Source organism: Ambystoma mexicanum, chromosome 8, assembly GCF_040938575.1.
Source record: "Ambystoma mexicanum isolate Mex_15411 chromosome 8, UKY_AmexF1_1, whole genome shotgun sequence".
Taxonomy (NCBI): Eukaryota; Metazoa; Chordata; class Amphibia; order Caudata; family Ambystomatidae; genus Ambystoma; species Ambystoma mexicanum.
In genome coordinates this window covers 165,920,456-165,934,794 of record NC_090929.1, presented here as the reverse complement: position 1 = coordinate 165,934,794, position 14,339 = coordinate 165,920,456, and the positions used below count along the sequence as shown (strand labels likewise).

General features: G+C 45.2%; 1 protein-coding gene across 3 annotated transcripts in view; it reads left to right on the top strand.

The window, feature by feature from the left end:
* The window catches only part of NACC2 (NACC family member 2), a 1,346,898-nt gene that overhangs the window by 819,000 nt on the left and 513,559 nt on the right, over positions 1 to 14,339 (top strand). The window lies entirely within an intron of this gene.

Sequence of the window (14,339 nt, the reverse complement as noted above, 5' to 3'; positions counted from 1 at the left end):
TATTTATATATAGATTGCAGTAGCTATATTTAGCATATTTAGCATATCCCTTATTTTTCTGCAGGACACTCCATTATGAACTTTAAATAGTTCATCACGCTATGCCCACATTGGATTTACGCTGATAAAGGTACACAATGGTGTTCAGTACGTCTTTTTCCATCTACATTACTGCACGTTCCCAACTGATTTTTTATTTTTGCTTGCTTTGTTTTTTCTTCCCTAAATTTGTTCAATGGTCAAATGCTACGTTAACTTGGTATGTATGAATGTGCTACATATGATGTTATATGCTTATATTTCATTCTAATCTATGCTGAATTATGATTTCGGAATATTTTGACTGATAGGTCTTGTTATCCAATTATACTGATTATGTTGAACATGATCGTGTCCTCAATAGAAAAATTGAGAGAGTACATCCCTGACAAATGAGACCTAGATCTCCGAAATGCATTGGAAAAACAATAAATAAAACTCTAGTTTACAGTGTGAAACCTGAGAAGCTTGGTTCTTTCGAGATAAGGATTTTTGTCTACATACTACAAACTTAACTATGAATGATTGAGAGAAATAGTACTAAAAAACATACGAATACAGTGGAATTTTTATATAATTACTTATTATCTTTGACTAACCTACATTAACCTAAAACTCCAGTGAGGAGTACAGTGAGCGGCTGTTTGGTTGGGTGTGTCACACCTACCTTTTTCTTGTCAGTACAAACAATGATTGCAATTGTTCACACTGAGTTGCCTCCCTTTGTTCTCCCCAACTGAGAGATACTGCCTTGTTACTCCACAGCGTGTAACTCCAGCACATGGATTCATATAGAGCTTACTACTTTGTGTACAAATGCTGCCGTTTGCTCACAGAGCACTAAATCAAGCACAATGAATTCATGTGAAACGTAATGCTTAGTATACAAATTCTGCCGTGTATGTCACAGAGCGTTAACCCAAACACTATGGTTCATGCGATACTAGTCTTACATATGCATGCTACGTTAGGGAGTGGTACTAATCTTAGGACCGGGGTGCGTCAACAGGCTTCCCCGAGCATGTTGCAGAAGACGACACACCACAACCGTCGTCCGCTGCTCAGGGCGCTGAGGGCTGACGCAAGCTTGCGGTAGAACATTTTCCCCATACTCAGGTTGAAGTCTTCTTCTCAAACCTCACTGCCGCTCCTCTCTCGGGTTCACATCCTCCCCTGCTCCACCTTACTTTGCCGCTACTTCATGCTGGCCTCCTCGTTCTGCGTCCTGCCTGTGCCTCTAAAGTCACAACAATCCGCATGGGGCACGGGCAGGTGTAGAGCTTATCCGGACCCGACGGCACGTGCGTGATGCCAGGGCTTATTTGCCCATCCATGATGGCTATATCCACACAGGTTAGTAGCCCCACAAATCCTCATAGTCCCCCCAATTTAGCACCCCAGTTGGAGGCCGGCTATCGAACTTTGTCAGGCAGTAGAGAAAGATCACCATGGAGAAACGGATGCTGGACGTTCTTCAGCAAGGGTACGCTTTGGAATTTCAAGTCAGGTACCCTCGCAGTTCTACTGTCGCGCATCAAGAACTTCACGTGGCCCAACTGCTACGGGAGGTTCAGACCATGCTGAGAAAAGGGGCAAAAGAGCCGATTTCTCTCAGCGTCTCTGGGGCTCCGAAGAGTACTTCAGATACTTTCTGGTACAGAAGAAGTCAGGAGGGTGGCGACAAATCCTAGACTTGCGATGCCTAAACATGGACATAAATTCAGGATGGTCACGTTGCCGCACATGCTCAACCAGCTGGAGGAAGTAGATTTTCTGGCAACTCTGGATCTGGAGGATGCATGCTTCCACATCCCCATTCATCAAAAACTTTGGGAGTTCCTGCGTTTCAGGGACGGCCATACCGGTTGAAGCCCCCCTGCCCTTTAGCCTAAAATAGGCTTTGAGGGTATTCACAAAATGCTTGGCCCTGGTAGCGGCGCGCCTACGCTGCAACGGCATACACGTCTAACCTTATCTGGACGACTGACTCATTTGCTCCCGCACTCTAGTGCTGGTGACCCAGCACACAGCGGAGACCATACGCCTTCTGACTTCGCTTGGATTCTTCATCAATTATCTGAAGTTCTGTGTGGTGCCATCACCACACAGTTTGTTTGTTTATTTATTGTGCGCGCCAGACCCCGGGGTATCAGGGCACAAGGTACAGGAAAGGATACAAGAATGCTTTCAACTTAGAGGTAAGTAGGTTACAGGGTTGTGTCATACTAGTACATGCAATAGCATTAATTACAAGATAAAACATATAAGGGCAGGGCCCATCAGTAATTTACGTTCACTCGGGTCTTACAACATTGTGCTTTCTGAAAGGACAGTTTTGCTCTGGCCTTCTGCAACTAGGTAAGAGCATAGCAGATTTCTTCTAAATGTTCCTCCACAGTTGAGCTCTTTAACAAAACATCATCCACATAGGCCAGGTTTCCCCTTTTGCCCAAATCGGGCATGGCCTTATGTAGGAAGATTTTAAACTCAATGCCGGAGTTTATGTATCCAAAGGGGGTCCAGGTCAACATGCACTACTGCCCCCTGATGGTATAGGCAAGCTTCTAATGGTCTTCACTATTCATGAGTACTGTCCAGTAACCATTGGTCAGGTCAATGGCGGTGTACACCTTTGACCCTTGGATCTGGGCCAGTACTTTATCGATGTAGGGAAGGGGCCCTCTTGACATGTGGACCTGTTTGTTCAACTCCCTCAGTTCTGCACATAGTCTCCAGTGGTCGTTTGTTTTGAGTTACCCAGTACCGGGTTGTTGAAGGTGCCGTGGATCAGACCAATTATCCCACAGGATTCTAAATTTTTAATCTCTGTGAGTAACTACATGAATGCGAGAGGTAACCAGTATTGTTTCACAAATACGGGAGCCATCTCTGGGTCAGTGGGAATGGTAGTTGAATGAATGGATGTGCGTCCACGGTCGTATGAGTCCACTGAAAAGATATCTTGGAATTCCAGGAAGACCTGTTTTAGCTTTTGTCTTTGCTCCTCAGTCTCACAGGCATCAGCAAGATTGATCCTTTCCTTGACCATCTGCTTGAAACCAGAGAAGACCTCAGGCTTGGCATTTGAGCAGTATCCTCCAGTTGGGTGGAGAGATCTCTTTTGATGGTGTTGACCTAGACGGTGGATTCAAGGTAGTGGTCTTTGACTCTGAACACTTCCTCCTCCCTCCTAATGTCACAGGTCACCTCTTCCACACAGTAGGGGCAGGAAGAGTACACCAGGATTAAGTCTTTCCTTGAGGAACACCATTGCTGATGTCGAAACAATCGTTTGGGATTGGTCCCCCGATTTCATTACCTAAATCAATAGAATAATATTGGGCATCAACCGCCATTCCAGTAAAGGTGTCTGCGCTCAAAGTGATACTTCGAGGGTCGCTGTTATCCACCAATATTCGAATTGTGTTGTGTTCTAGGTCTATTAGAGGTGTCGGATTTAAATATAAACCTTGTTGTTGGAGATGGGAAATTAGATTTATATATGCGTTCTGATGTTTGAGGGTCTGTCCTTGCTTAATTTTGAGCGGAAGAGTAAATTGTTGCACCTCTCCTGGGATGGTAACCTCTTCTTGTACTTGAACTTCAACTGCATAAGGCAGCAATTGAGCTGACCGAAATGCTTTTTCAATGTTTTCAAAGCCCATGGGGTTACTACCCAGTCAGGACCAGGCTTTATTATTAATTGGGTCCAAATTGGTTGCGAATCGGTCACTACCCAGATAAAAGGTGGAAGGGCCATCTCTCACGACCCAATAATTATGGTCTATACTTTTTTGCCAACCTAAAATACAGGAGATGTTTGGAATTTGGTGTTTCCAGACCTACTTCCATTTGTCAATCAATTGAAATGTGGGAATGGTCTGATCTTTTGGGAGTTTCCTGAATAATATTTTGCTCATGAAGCTCATGCCGTTATTCAACCATACCCTGGCGAGCACTGGTTCCTTCCCCTCCTTTAAATGAATGGGGAAAAACAACTGCTCGCCCTTTTTCTGAATGTATGTCAGACTTTGAGCTGATTCTTCCTTGTCTGGTACCTTCCTTGTCTGGTTTCACGAGGCTCAAGGTTTCTTCTGATTTTGGACTGGTGTACAATTTTAGGGTGTTCCCTTTGAGTGTGGATTGCCACCTAAAACTGGGAGGATGGTTGATTTTCATGAATGGAGAATGGTTCCCATCACTAGTTTGTTCTCCTACAGAGATGACAGTGATGTCCGGGACTTTTTTAAATTGAACTACATTCTTAGAGCGTTGATCAGTTACGTGGTAGGTACCATTCAAGCTTACAAAACTGGTACTCATTTTTAATTGATAGGGCAGTTAGTCTGAGTCCAGAGGACCTTGTTTACACAGTCAATCTGAGGTGATAACCTCTTCAGGAGACCGTTCCCCAGTGAACAAGGTGTGCCCTCTGGAGTCACAACGATCACTGGATGTTTCAGCCAGTGCCATCCAAATTTTATGACCAGATCCGCCGTTCCTTTGACGGAAATATCATTCCTGTAGGAATTTTGGAATTGTCTGGGAAGTGGGGCGAGTGGAATTTTGTGGCCCTCTTAGGCCCCCCACACACCTCCCCACCCGTCCTGAGTTTAGTTTGTCAAAGGCTCTTTTTCACAGGAGGGTGGCTTGGGATCCAGTATTCACCGGAGCTGTTAATTCACACAGACCCTGCACCTTAACTGGTGCATAAAATCAGCCTTCTTTCCCCTGCAAGGTGCAACGAAAGTGTGAGTTATTTGACAGCCCGGTGGTTATTTTTTTTAATATTGAACTCTGACACTGTGTGATCTTGGGCAATTTTCTGTGCGGAATTTGTGAAGCTGTAAAAAAAAAACCATTGCAATTCGCAATGGGCGGTGTTGGGAATCCTCCTTTTCCCGGCTCCTTGGTTGTCCCCCGTTACTTGGCAACAGAACCTGTTTGGAGTCAGAAAACCCCCTGCGTTTCACTTCTTTGGCTCACATGTTTCGGGTTGAATAGGTTCTGGTTCTGGGTCGGTCTCTATACTTACCCTGTCCCACTTGGTATTTTGGGACCCATATTTCTTTGGGAGGTCTGACCCGTTTTTGAAAGAGAAGGTCTGCTTACCTGAATCTTCCAGGGATTCTTCTCTTTCAAAGGGGATAATCCGGAGTTCCTCCACTCTTTGGGCTCTAACATTTTGGGGGTAGAAGAGATTCTTTCAGGCTGAGATGTTTTTAGGGGTTCTATTTGGGTGAGAAAGGAATCTTCCTCAAGGGCTTGGATCCTGCCCTCCACCCTGCCCCCCTCCTCTGGACCCTGTTGTTTGTCGAAGGTTTCCCTCTTTCATTCCCCCCCCCACGAGCCCTGGTGCATTACACCAGGGTGTTGAGGAATTCTGGGTAGCAGGGTTCGGTTGAGAGTTGGACTGAGCTCTTGGCATGTGCCTCAGATCATTGGTCAGTCTCTGGTCCTGTCGCTCCAGTTGCGAGACCTTGTCTGGGTAGTAGGGAGGTCTCAAGTCATACCTCTGCTGCTCCTGAAAGGGGTAACTGCTCCTTCTGCCAGAGTAGCTCAGGTACTTGAAATTCCCCCCCATAATTTTCGATTCTGAATCTCGATTCTCCCAGGTTCAGTGGTCCATTGTCCTGGAACCGGGGAGAGAGAGGTTCATTTTGGAAGTTCTGGTTTAGGGTATATCTGGTGGAAAAAGTTCAGATTAGGGGGTGGAGTGATACTTCTCTCCTGGTGGAAGTTTGGAGGTAGGTTTCCCGGGGCAGTACTTACCTGATTAGTTCTAGCCCCCCCTGTGGCCGGGGGAGTGTATACATTCCCCAGGATTGGTTTAGTACCCTTTTACCTAGGACTTGTATAGGTGGCAGGGCCAGTGGTATCATTTTTCTGGGCCCCGCCTTACTACCATTCGATTGGGCCGGGTTGAGGGGTCCCTTCTGCTTTCCATTTTGCTTGTTGGCAGGAGGGTTACTTTTAGGCCCCCGTCTTCAGGTCCAATTGAGGGGTAGTTTTTACCTCTGCCACCTTTGCAGCTGCAGGGGTGTTAGATGGTTTGGGGTTTTGGTGGTATGTTTACTCTCAGCAGGCTTTTAGAACTCATAAATCCTGATAGCCTGTTCAATCACCCAATCCAGGATCCTGTGCTTGTGAAAGTCATGCACCAACTGTTTCATTATATATTTGGGGAGAGCATGGAAATGTGTAGTTGGGAACTTCCTACTATTGGTGTTCACCCGCCGGGAAGTCTGAGTAAATGCCCGCTTTAACTCCTGCACAAACTCCCTAGGCACCTGATCTTCCCCACACTGCAAGTTATATGCAGCCTTACGGGCCTCCTGTGGGTGGATTTTTTTTTTCAGTATGGCCACCTTATAAGTGGACCATTTATGAGGATCCTGGTCCTCCAGTCCTGCAAATAAACTGGAGTACTCAGGTGAGAAGGTCCATTTAGTAAACACTATACAGTTCACATAATTTCTGATCTGGAATGATGCCAACATCTGCTCACAAAGTTCCAGGTGATCCCATACCGAATACTTGGCATTCTTGTGGTATGGGGGTCAGGAAGCTCTTTATGGCTTTGATTTGTCTTATTGGGTCTTTCACAAAACCCTTGCTCTGCCTCGCTGTCTTTTTGTTCTTATGCACCTGAGTCCATTCCCCTCTGACTCAGAACTGCTACTGGTACTCCCTTCCCTATCTTCTAGGCACTCCCTATCTCTATAATACTGAGAATATCTCCCAGAACCACAAGGTCTGGACTCTTCTCACCTGGACCAAAGTGAGCTCTCATGTACACTCTGCCTGGAGTTCCTTTCAGGCCCAGGATAGAACCCAGTTTCCTCATCCCTCCTACCAGGGACTCTGGGGAATTCCCCTGAATGTATGGAGGTTTTTAGAATGCCCTTCATATGCTGATGATCTGGCTTTTCTCCTGCCGTGAAGCTGGCAAGGTGGTCTTTGTAGTCGCATTTTCATCCAATCTAACTCCCTGACTTTCTCCTCATAAGTTTTCATGGTCTGAAGTACTTACCTTATTATTCCTTACTTCCCAGGACACACCGGTCTGGCCACTTTCCCTTCTGTGTGGAAGAGATGCATACTCGCCAGTATCAGACAGGTACTGGCCTTCTTGATCAGTTGGGCTAGGCTACCTGCCCTGTTCTTGGTAGGGGGCATGCATGAGATTGGGTCCCATTTGTGCTCGAGAGGTCGTAAATGACTGGCATGAGGCCCCTGTTGGGAAGGGCACCTCACCTTGACCAGTGGGCCTTGTCCCATATCCTGATTGGTCAGGCTGCCTCATGTCCCGTTTATAATTTTTGATATCCTTGGTGAGGCTCTCACACCTGCGTCTCTCTTTATTTATTTGCTGTTGGTAGTCAGAGAGCTGGCTTTTTAATTCTGACACTAAGGCCTGATTAATCTCATGCACCCTGCTCTGAGCTGGCAACCAATGCTTTGTTTGCAGCACCTTTTGCTGAAGTGATTCATTTTCCCTCCATGGGCCTTGTATGCTGCATGCATATTCAAGGCGCATTTCCTTCAGGAGACTAATCTTTCTTTTGTTCATCCCTACATTTTGCTGCCTCTAATAGTTGTGCTTATATTTGCCTCACTCACTCTAGAAGATCATTCCCTTCTCTAATTCTGGTCAGTTCCTGAGAACCTGGCTGTTCCTTTTCTACCTCAATTTCTAACTGATTTATCCTCTGTAATAGGACGCTGTAATCCTGATTCAAGAGGTATTTTTCCTGAGGCAGCTGCATCCTCTTTTGTTTCAGAGTACTTGCCTGCTGATGTATCTGATCAAAGTCATTTTGGGAATCAACCCCTTTGATAATTGATTATTTTCAGTTTTTGTTTTATTTCTGATTGGAATGCGATAATGTCCTCCAAAAACACTCTAATAAGAGCAGAATCGTTATTTAGCTGTGTTGCAGTGCGCTCAGATTTTCTACATGTTCTTTTTGTGAAAGTTTCAGTGCAAAAAAATGGGTTTCACGCTCTGCACGTTCTTGCTGCAGTGTTTTTACCTCCACTTTGAGTTGTTGAACAAGATCCTGGGCCTGTGATAGGTCTCCAGCCTGATTCATCCTACTAGCCTCACTATTTTGCCAACGCTCTTCTACTAACAGAAAATGAAAATATAACTGAGCAGTTAGCAGAGCCATTTGTATCTGTTCATCACAAGCAGTTGTGGTCATATAAAATACTTCAAGTGTTTTGTGCAATATCCCGGCTTCAAGCCAAATATCATTGCTTACTGAGATAAACTCGCGCACAATTGTGGTTTGCCAGCTTCCTGCGTCGTTCTCAACCCTTTCTCCTTTGAGAAATAATTTAGTTAGGAGATGCTCCCTGGCCTCTGCAATTTGTACAGTAGTCATTTTCACAATTGGCTTTTTGCACTTTAATAAGACTGTATTTATGCAGAGACAAAATCACCCTGTTCCTGCTTGATTTCCTCACTCATATAAATTCTTACTCACTCTTCCTTTTTTACTTATACACCCCCCTGGAACGCAGGGGTCAGGTCCTAGCGGCACTTTAACAAAACAAACATGACTTTCTCTCAACCTTAATGCAATTGCATTAAAATGAATATACTCTCCCAATGTACTTGTCATGGATCAGGGATAGGAAACTGGATCATGGACGAACCCTCAATTTGTAATGTTTTATTGATAAGCCACCTAACACAGTGAGTCCCTTCCCTCTCCACTCACGTGGTTACGCAACAAACTATTTAACCAATTTATTTTTTTAGCCCCATCGCAGACAAGTAGCATGCCCCTTGGATCCCACTCCCCATAGCTAATAATTAGCCAAGATCCAGGCCGGTGTACTGGAAATATATTGGTATTTATTTAAATTAAAAGTAATAGAAATTAGCATGGAAATTTCCAAAACCACTTCATCCGTGGCATAACATAATCAACTTCTCTCAGCATAAATCACAAAAGTGAAATTAAAAACAACACAATCACAATTCTTATTTTCTGCAACTTTAACTTCACGAAATAATTACACTGATCAACAACAAAGGCACTTATGTAATGTTGTGCGATTTTGATTTTCCTGCAGGCTTGAAAGGGTAGTAGTAGGATTTCAAGATTGGTAAAATAATATTATTTTATAATTTCGCCCACACTTTTGGTTTAAAATAAACACAGGGTGATTTATCGCTTTGTTTTTCAGACCGCCCCACCCCCTCCCTTGCTTTGGTCTATGTTGGGAAGTCAGACAGAAAAATTAGAATGAGAATGCTTTGGGGAATTGTGGACTTCAGACCAGCAACCCCCATCCCCCTTACTGAAATGCCTGTGTTGTGAAAGCTAGATAAAAAGGTTGGACTGATTTAACAACAGAGACACCCCTCTTCCTTAAAGATGTCTGGTTCAGTTGGACAACAAGGATTATCAAATTAAATTATAGGCTCTAGTTTTCAGCGTATACTGGGACGTGAGCTTTGTTTATTTTGAATTTTCACAAAATTCACCCAATAGTGTTCTGCCAAATGGGGAATTAATTAAATTAATATTAGTTACATAGGCTAAGGATCCACAAGTTTTGCCCCTCCCCACCACCCACTATAAAGGGAAAGGATTCAAGGCAAGCAGACTCCCCCACCTTTTGTTTTTCCAATGCTCCGTTCTTCTTACATAGCAAGCCTCTGTTTAAGGTTCAGGAAAGACGGCTGCATCTTAGGACACTCTGTAAAGACAGGGCAAGGGTCTGGTCACTCCATTCTCAAAGATGGCCTCCCGCTCTCCCCCATAGAACCCAGTCAGCTTTGAGGCCTTCCTAGAGTTAGACAGATCCACCCATCCTTTGGTGTCTCCTTACAGCTGTCAGCTGGTATGTTTCAGCAGCCTTCCTGATGGCCTGTCTCTTCTCTCTGTCCTCCTGTCTTTATCCTTTTTCTGCCTGACCCCTGTCCTATTGCAGTCCCCCTTATATAGCAGCGATGACACCACCAATTTTACAATCTTGGGGAGGTACCCTGCAGCCTCCAAGTCAGGATTGGTTTAGGGGTCTGTAGCAACATAAGGCAATTGCCATTTGTAATCGCCTCTTTGTTCTACTTTCAACATTTTGGCAAAAAGTAGTTGTTTATCACAACTTCATAATGTTACTAGCAACTGCCATACTAAACACATTTTCTGTTTTGGCTAATCATGGAGAGTTAGATAAGCCGACCACCAAATCCGTACGATGTAGCACTGCCATGTGGCACATTTCTTTGGTTTGCATAAAAAGTGCAACAGTCATGAATATGTAAGTTATTAAGCTTATCCCTCATTTCGTTTTCCACCCGCTCACCAACTCTCACTTTCAGAACATGCAGATCAGCCAGAAACACATCTTAGATAGGCATTACAGTTCCATGAGTCGCACGTGGATGAATTTTATATCCCCAAAATCGCGTGGAAATTACATAAAAAATGGTTCATAGGTGAAATCCATCCACCATATGATGGCTGAGAAAAAGGCCTAAATGATAATGGTCCCTTTAAATCAATTGTGAATCTTCATGTGGCACAAATAGCCCTGAGTCCTGCCTTCCGGCCATTTGTTTTCATTGGGTCAGCCTTTGCCCGCAGTTATTTTTTTCAATCTCCTTTGTGTTGGAAGCTTGCTCTTTGAACTGGGTGCCCCCATGTTCACACATATTAGTCATGCTCCAGCTAAGGTTGACTTTTCTTGAAGTCCATGTTTTCAGAGCCAGCAGGTCTGGAGAACACTGAATTTCGACGCCTTTAGCAGTACATTTTTATTGCGGTTGGTCATTAGATGGGAGATGTGACATCCAGGCTGGACGTGGGAGATGTCCTTGTGAGGTTTTGCCCACAGCCAGCAAAAGAGACTGCTTTGGGCGGACATTTTCTGTGAAGACAAAGTGGCTCTTCAAATGTCACTGGAGTTTTGTAAGTGAAACATTATATATACATATATATATATATATATTGCTTTTGGTCAACCCCCACATCATGTTTTGTTTTCCTGACATTTTTCTGTGAGCAGTGATATTTTTTTTCACTTTTCCTTTTTTATAAAAAAAAAAACTTTTGCACACCCACATGCAGGCCATTTTTGTTTTCAATGTTTAAAAATCCTGTTTTCCCTGTAACAGGGATCTTTGATTACTCCTTCTTTTGTAAACTAAAATGCTGCTTATCGATTGGTAAGGACAGGAAGGCCCCTTTCCATATGGCTATTTAATTTCTACTTGAAAAACAAAACATGAGTCCAGGCCATTTTTGTTTCAGTGTTTAAAATGCCTGCCATTCATGTGAAAGTGACTTCTGTTTTGGGGCCTTTAAATGCACTGCACAGAACAATAAAGATGAAACCCGTGAAAGAGATGAATGACTTATACAATGGGCCCAGACACTGTTGGCAACGTTTTATAAATATTGCCAATCGACTAAATACTTCTTCTCGGCAACCGCAGAATAATGCAGGTGTGCTGCTCACTGAACGCAGGAGATTCAAACCTCTGTCACTGATTCGAATGGAGAGAGCTCCAAGGACGCTGGCAGTTCTCTGCATCTGATGATCAGAAGGTCCCCGGGAGCAGACCTGTGCACAGCCTTATGAAGAGGAGGAAGGAACACAAACGGCAGCAGAGAACATAGTCGCACAACACCAGGAAAGCAAGACTCTGGAGAAGCTGAAACGATCGCCTGCCATCCCTGGAATCCCAAACGACGTGCCGAAAACCCTGACATGGTAAAGAGTTGCACGGGAGATCCAGAGGGAACGTGGGGCGGCTCACCAAGAGGGTGCACGCAGTTTTCCCTAGCCCCCTTTGCAAACAAAACACTTGGGAGGCACAGCAGGGCAGAAACCCTACAAACCTTCTCTTCCTCATCGCAGTGGTGGAACAATGCCCGTCGACCACCAGAGAAGGGTTGAGGACACAGCACCATAAAGCAAACTTGTCATGACAGTCGTGGAGATAAGCCCACTGACAGCCAAAGGATGGCCGGGGACCCTAAATAAATTGATGTCATCTTCCTTGTGGCATTACTGGGCAGGGAAGTGAAGCAAGTGGGCCAATTCAAGGAAGCAGAGGAACTATGGTCTGGGACCCAAAACAGGAAAGTGATGCAAGTCATTTTCCTCGTCACAGTGCATGACAAAGAGGTAAACCAACAGAGTCAAATCAAAGAAGTGAAGCCAGGGTTGTGGACCCTCCTAACACTCTGAATTGAGTGTTGTAGATGTGAAGCCAAAGGAAAAAAAGACCAGGGGAAGGGAGTCATTCCCCTTGGTTGTAAGAAACTGGTTACACGGTACCAGCAGAAGGGAGTTATTTTCCTGGTAACCCGTACTGGAGAATCATTCCCCCAAACTATGTGAGACCAGACACCAGGGGAAGGGAGAAATTCTCTTGACCCATCCAGAGGAAGAGTAGAAGTTTTGTTTGGAACTGTACTATCAGGTGGAGGGAGTCATTCGCCTGACAACATGCGGAGACACAAGACTGTTCTAAGATTTGGGAATTGTTTTACCAAACCAGGAATCTTAACCCAGGAGAAGGGAGGCATTCTGCTGGGACAAGAACAGTACTCCCTTGTTCTTTAGCTTCTATCATAAGGGACAGAAGTAATGGTTTTCTTGACAAGCGACGGTGGACACTTTGAAGTTGACAGACATTCAGATAGTTATCTTACCTCTTCGGTTGAGGCAGGGAAACCCCTTTTGGGAAGAGGAATAGTAAGGCGTTCTTTTTCTTTCCCATTCAATATGTCTTTACCCCCAAACACGTCAGCCTTCTCCTTCTGCACCCTTACACTGGCCATTGGTGGTGGCAGGTGAGAAAATAGTGCGAGTACCTGGGCCTCTAATAGCAGTGCCTGGCGAATGCCTAATACTTATACACATGCCAAAACTGTCAGCTTTGCCAATGCTCGTTTTTAACAGGACTCCTTTGATCGACATGCATATAAATCGAGAGTCTGAAGGCAAACCTGGTTTAGACATTATTGTTAGACCAGTAAGCTCTTTTACACATCCAATTAAGTCAATAACACTCAGAAGACTGCTGTGAAAAAACACTGGCAGTCACTTTGAGTGCAACGTCTGATGATGAGGCCTAATTAAAGCAAGCTCAAAGAGTTCCCATGAGCTGGTGTGTTGGGTGGTGAGGGACAGGAATGTGGTGGGTATTGCCATAGGCATCAGGAAGGCCATGGGCAGTCAATAGGTGGGCAAATACCAAACACCTTCAAGCTGTGTGTCCCTCCTTATATGCCATTTCTCCCTATCTATACTAAGTTTAACCGTGATGTCCAGGAACGTATATTGGACCTTTCGTTCGAGGGTAGTGACCTCTTTCAGTCTACCACCAACGGGAAATTAGATAAAAAGAACAACTTGCAAACTGCATAGTCTTTATCCTAACAAGGGCCACGCACAAGCCGTACACCCAGTCACATCAGTGCTCCGACAAGTGGCAGACATTTGGAGGGTTCCGCGGCTTCCAAGAACAAAGGTCCAGGCCGCCGGACCGTTTGCTGAGTCAACATTGGTGCAAACAACAAAATGGGGGTGGGAGTAAGGGCTTTTTCCAGTCCCCCTTGTCAGCAACCGCCTCAGAGGGAAAAAAGGCTTGACGCGCCACTTTGGGTCCACATGTCTCCAAAGGGGGGGCAGGCTTGCCACTCACGCACAGGTCTGGTGTCAGTATTTTGTGGACCCCTGGATCCTCTCTGTAGTATCCATGGACTACCGCCTACCGATCCCTTCATCTCCTCCCTCCTCCCCTCCCCTCACCTCCCCTCCCACGGATTGGGACAGCAACTCTGTCGGCGGAGATTCGGTCGTTTGTCGAGAGCCAGGCAGTGGAAGAAGTCCCAACCTTGCCATACAGAAGAAGAACCAGGTTTGCCTGACAGTTGTGCTGGACCTTTCCACCCTCAACCTCTCCCTCCCTCTTCAAAAATTCAAGATCGTTATGCCAGCACTCATAGCGGAGACATTGTGCAAGGGAGACTGGATGTGCTCCCTGGATCTGAAGGACGTGTATCTACACGTCCCGATTTGGCACCCTCATCGCTCCTTCAGGATCATGGGCTACGATTTCCAATACAAGGTGCCACCAGACTCATTAATGCAGTGGCGGCCCTCTGCAGGGTACAGAGCCACCACATCTACCCGTACCTCGAAGACTGGCTTGTAAGGACGACATCACGGGAGGCGGTGCACCACACCTCCTCCGCTCTTATGAGCACTCTTTACGACCTGTGTTTCAAGCTCAACCTCAAGAAGTCCCACCTGCAACCCACGTA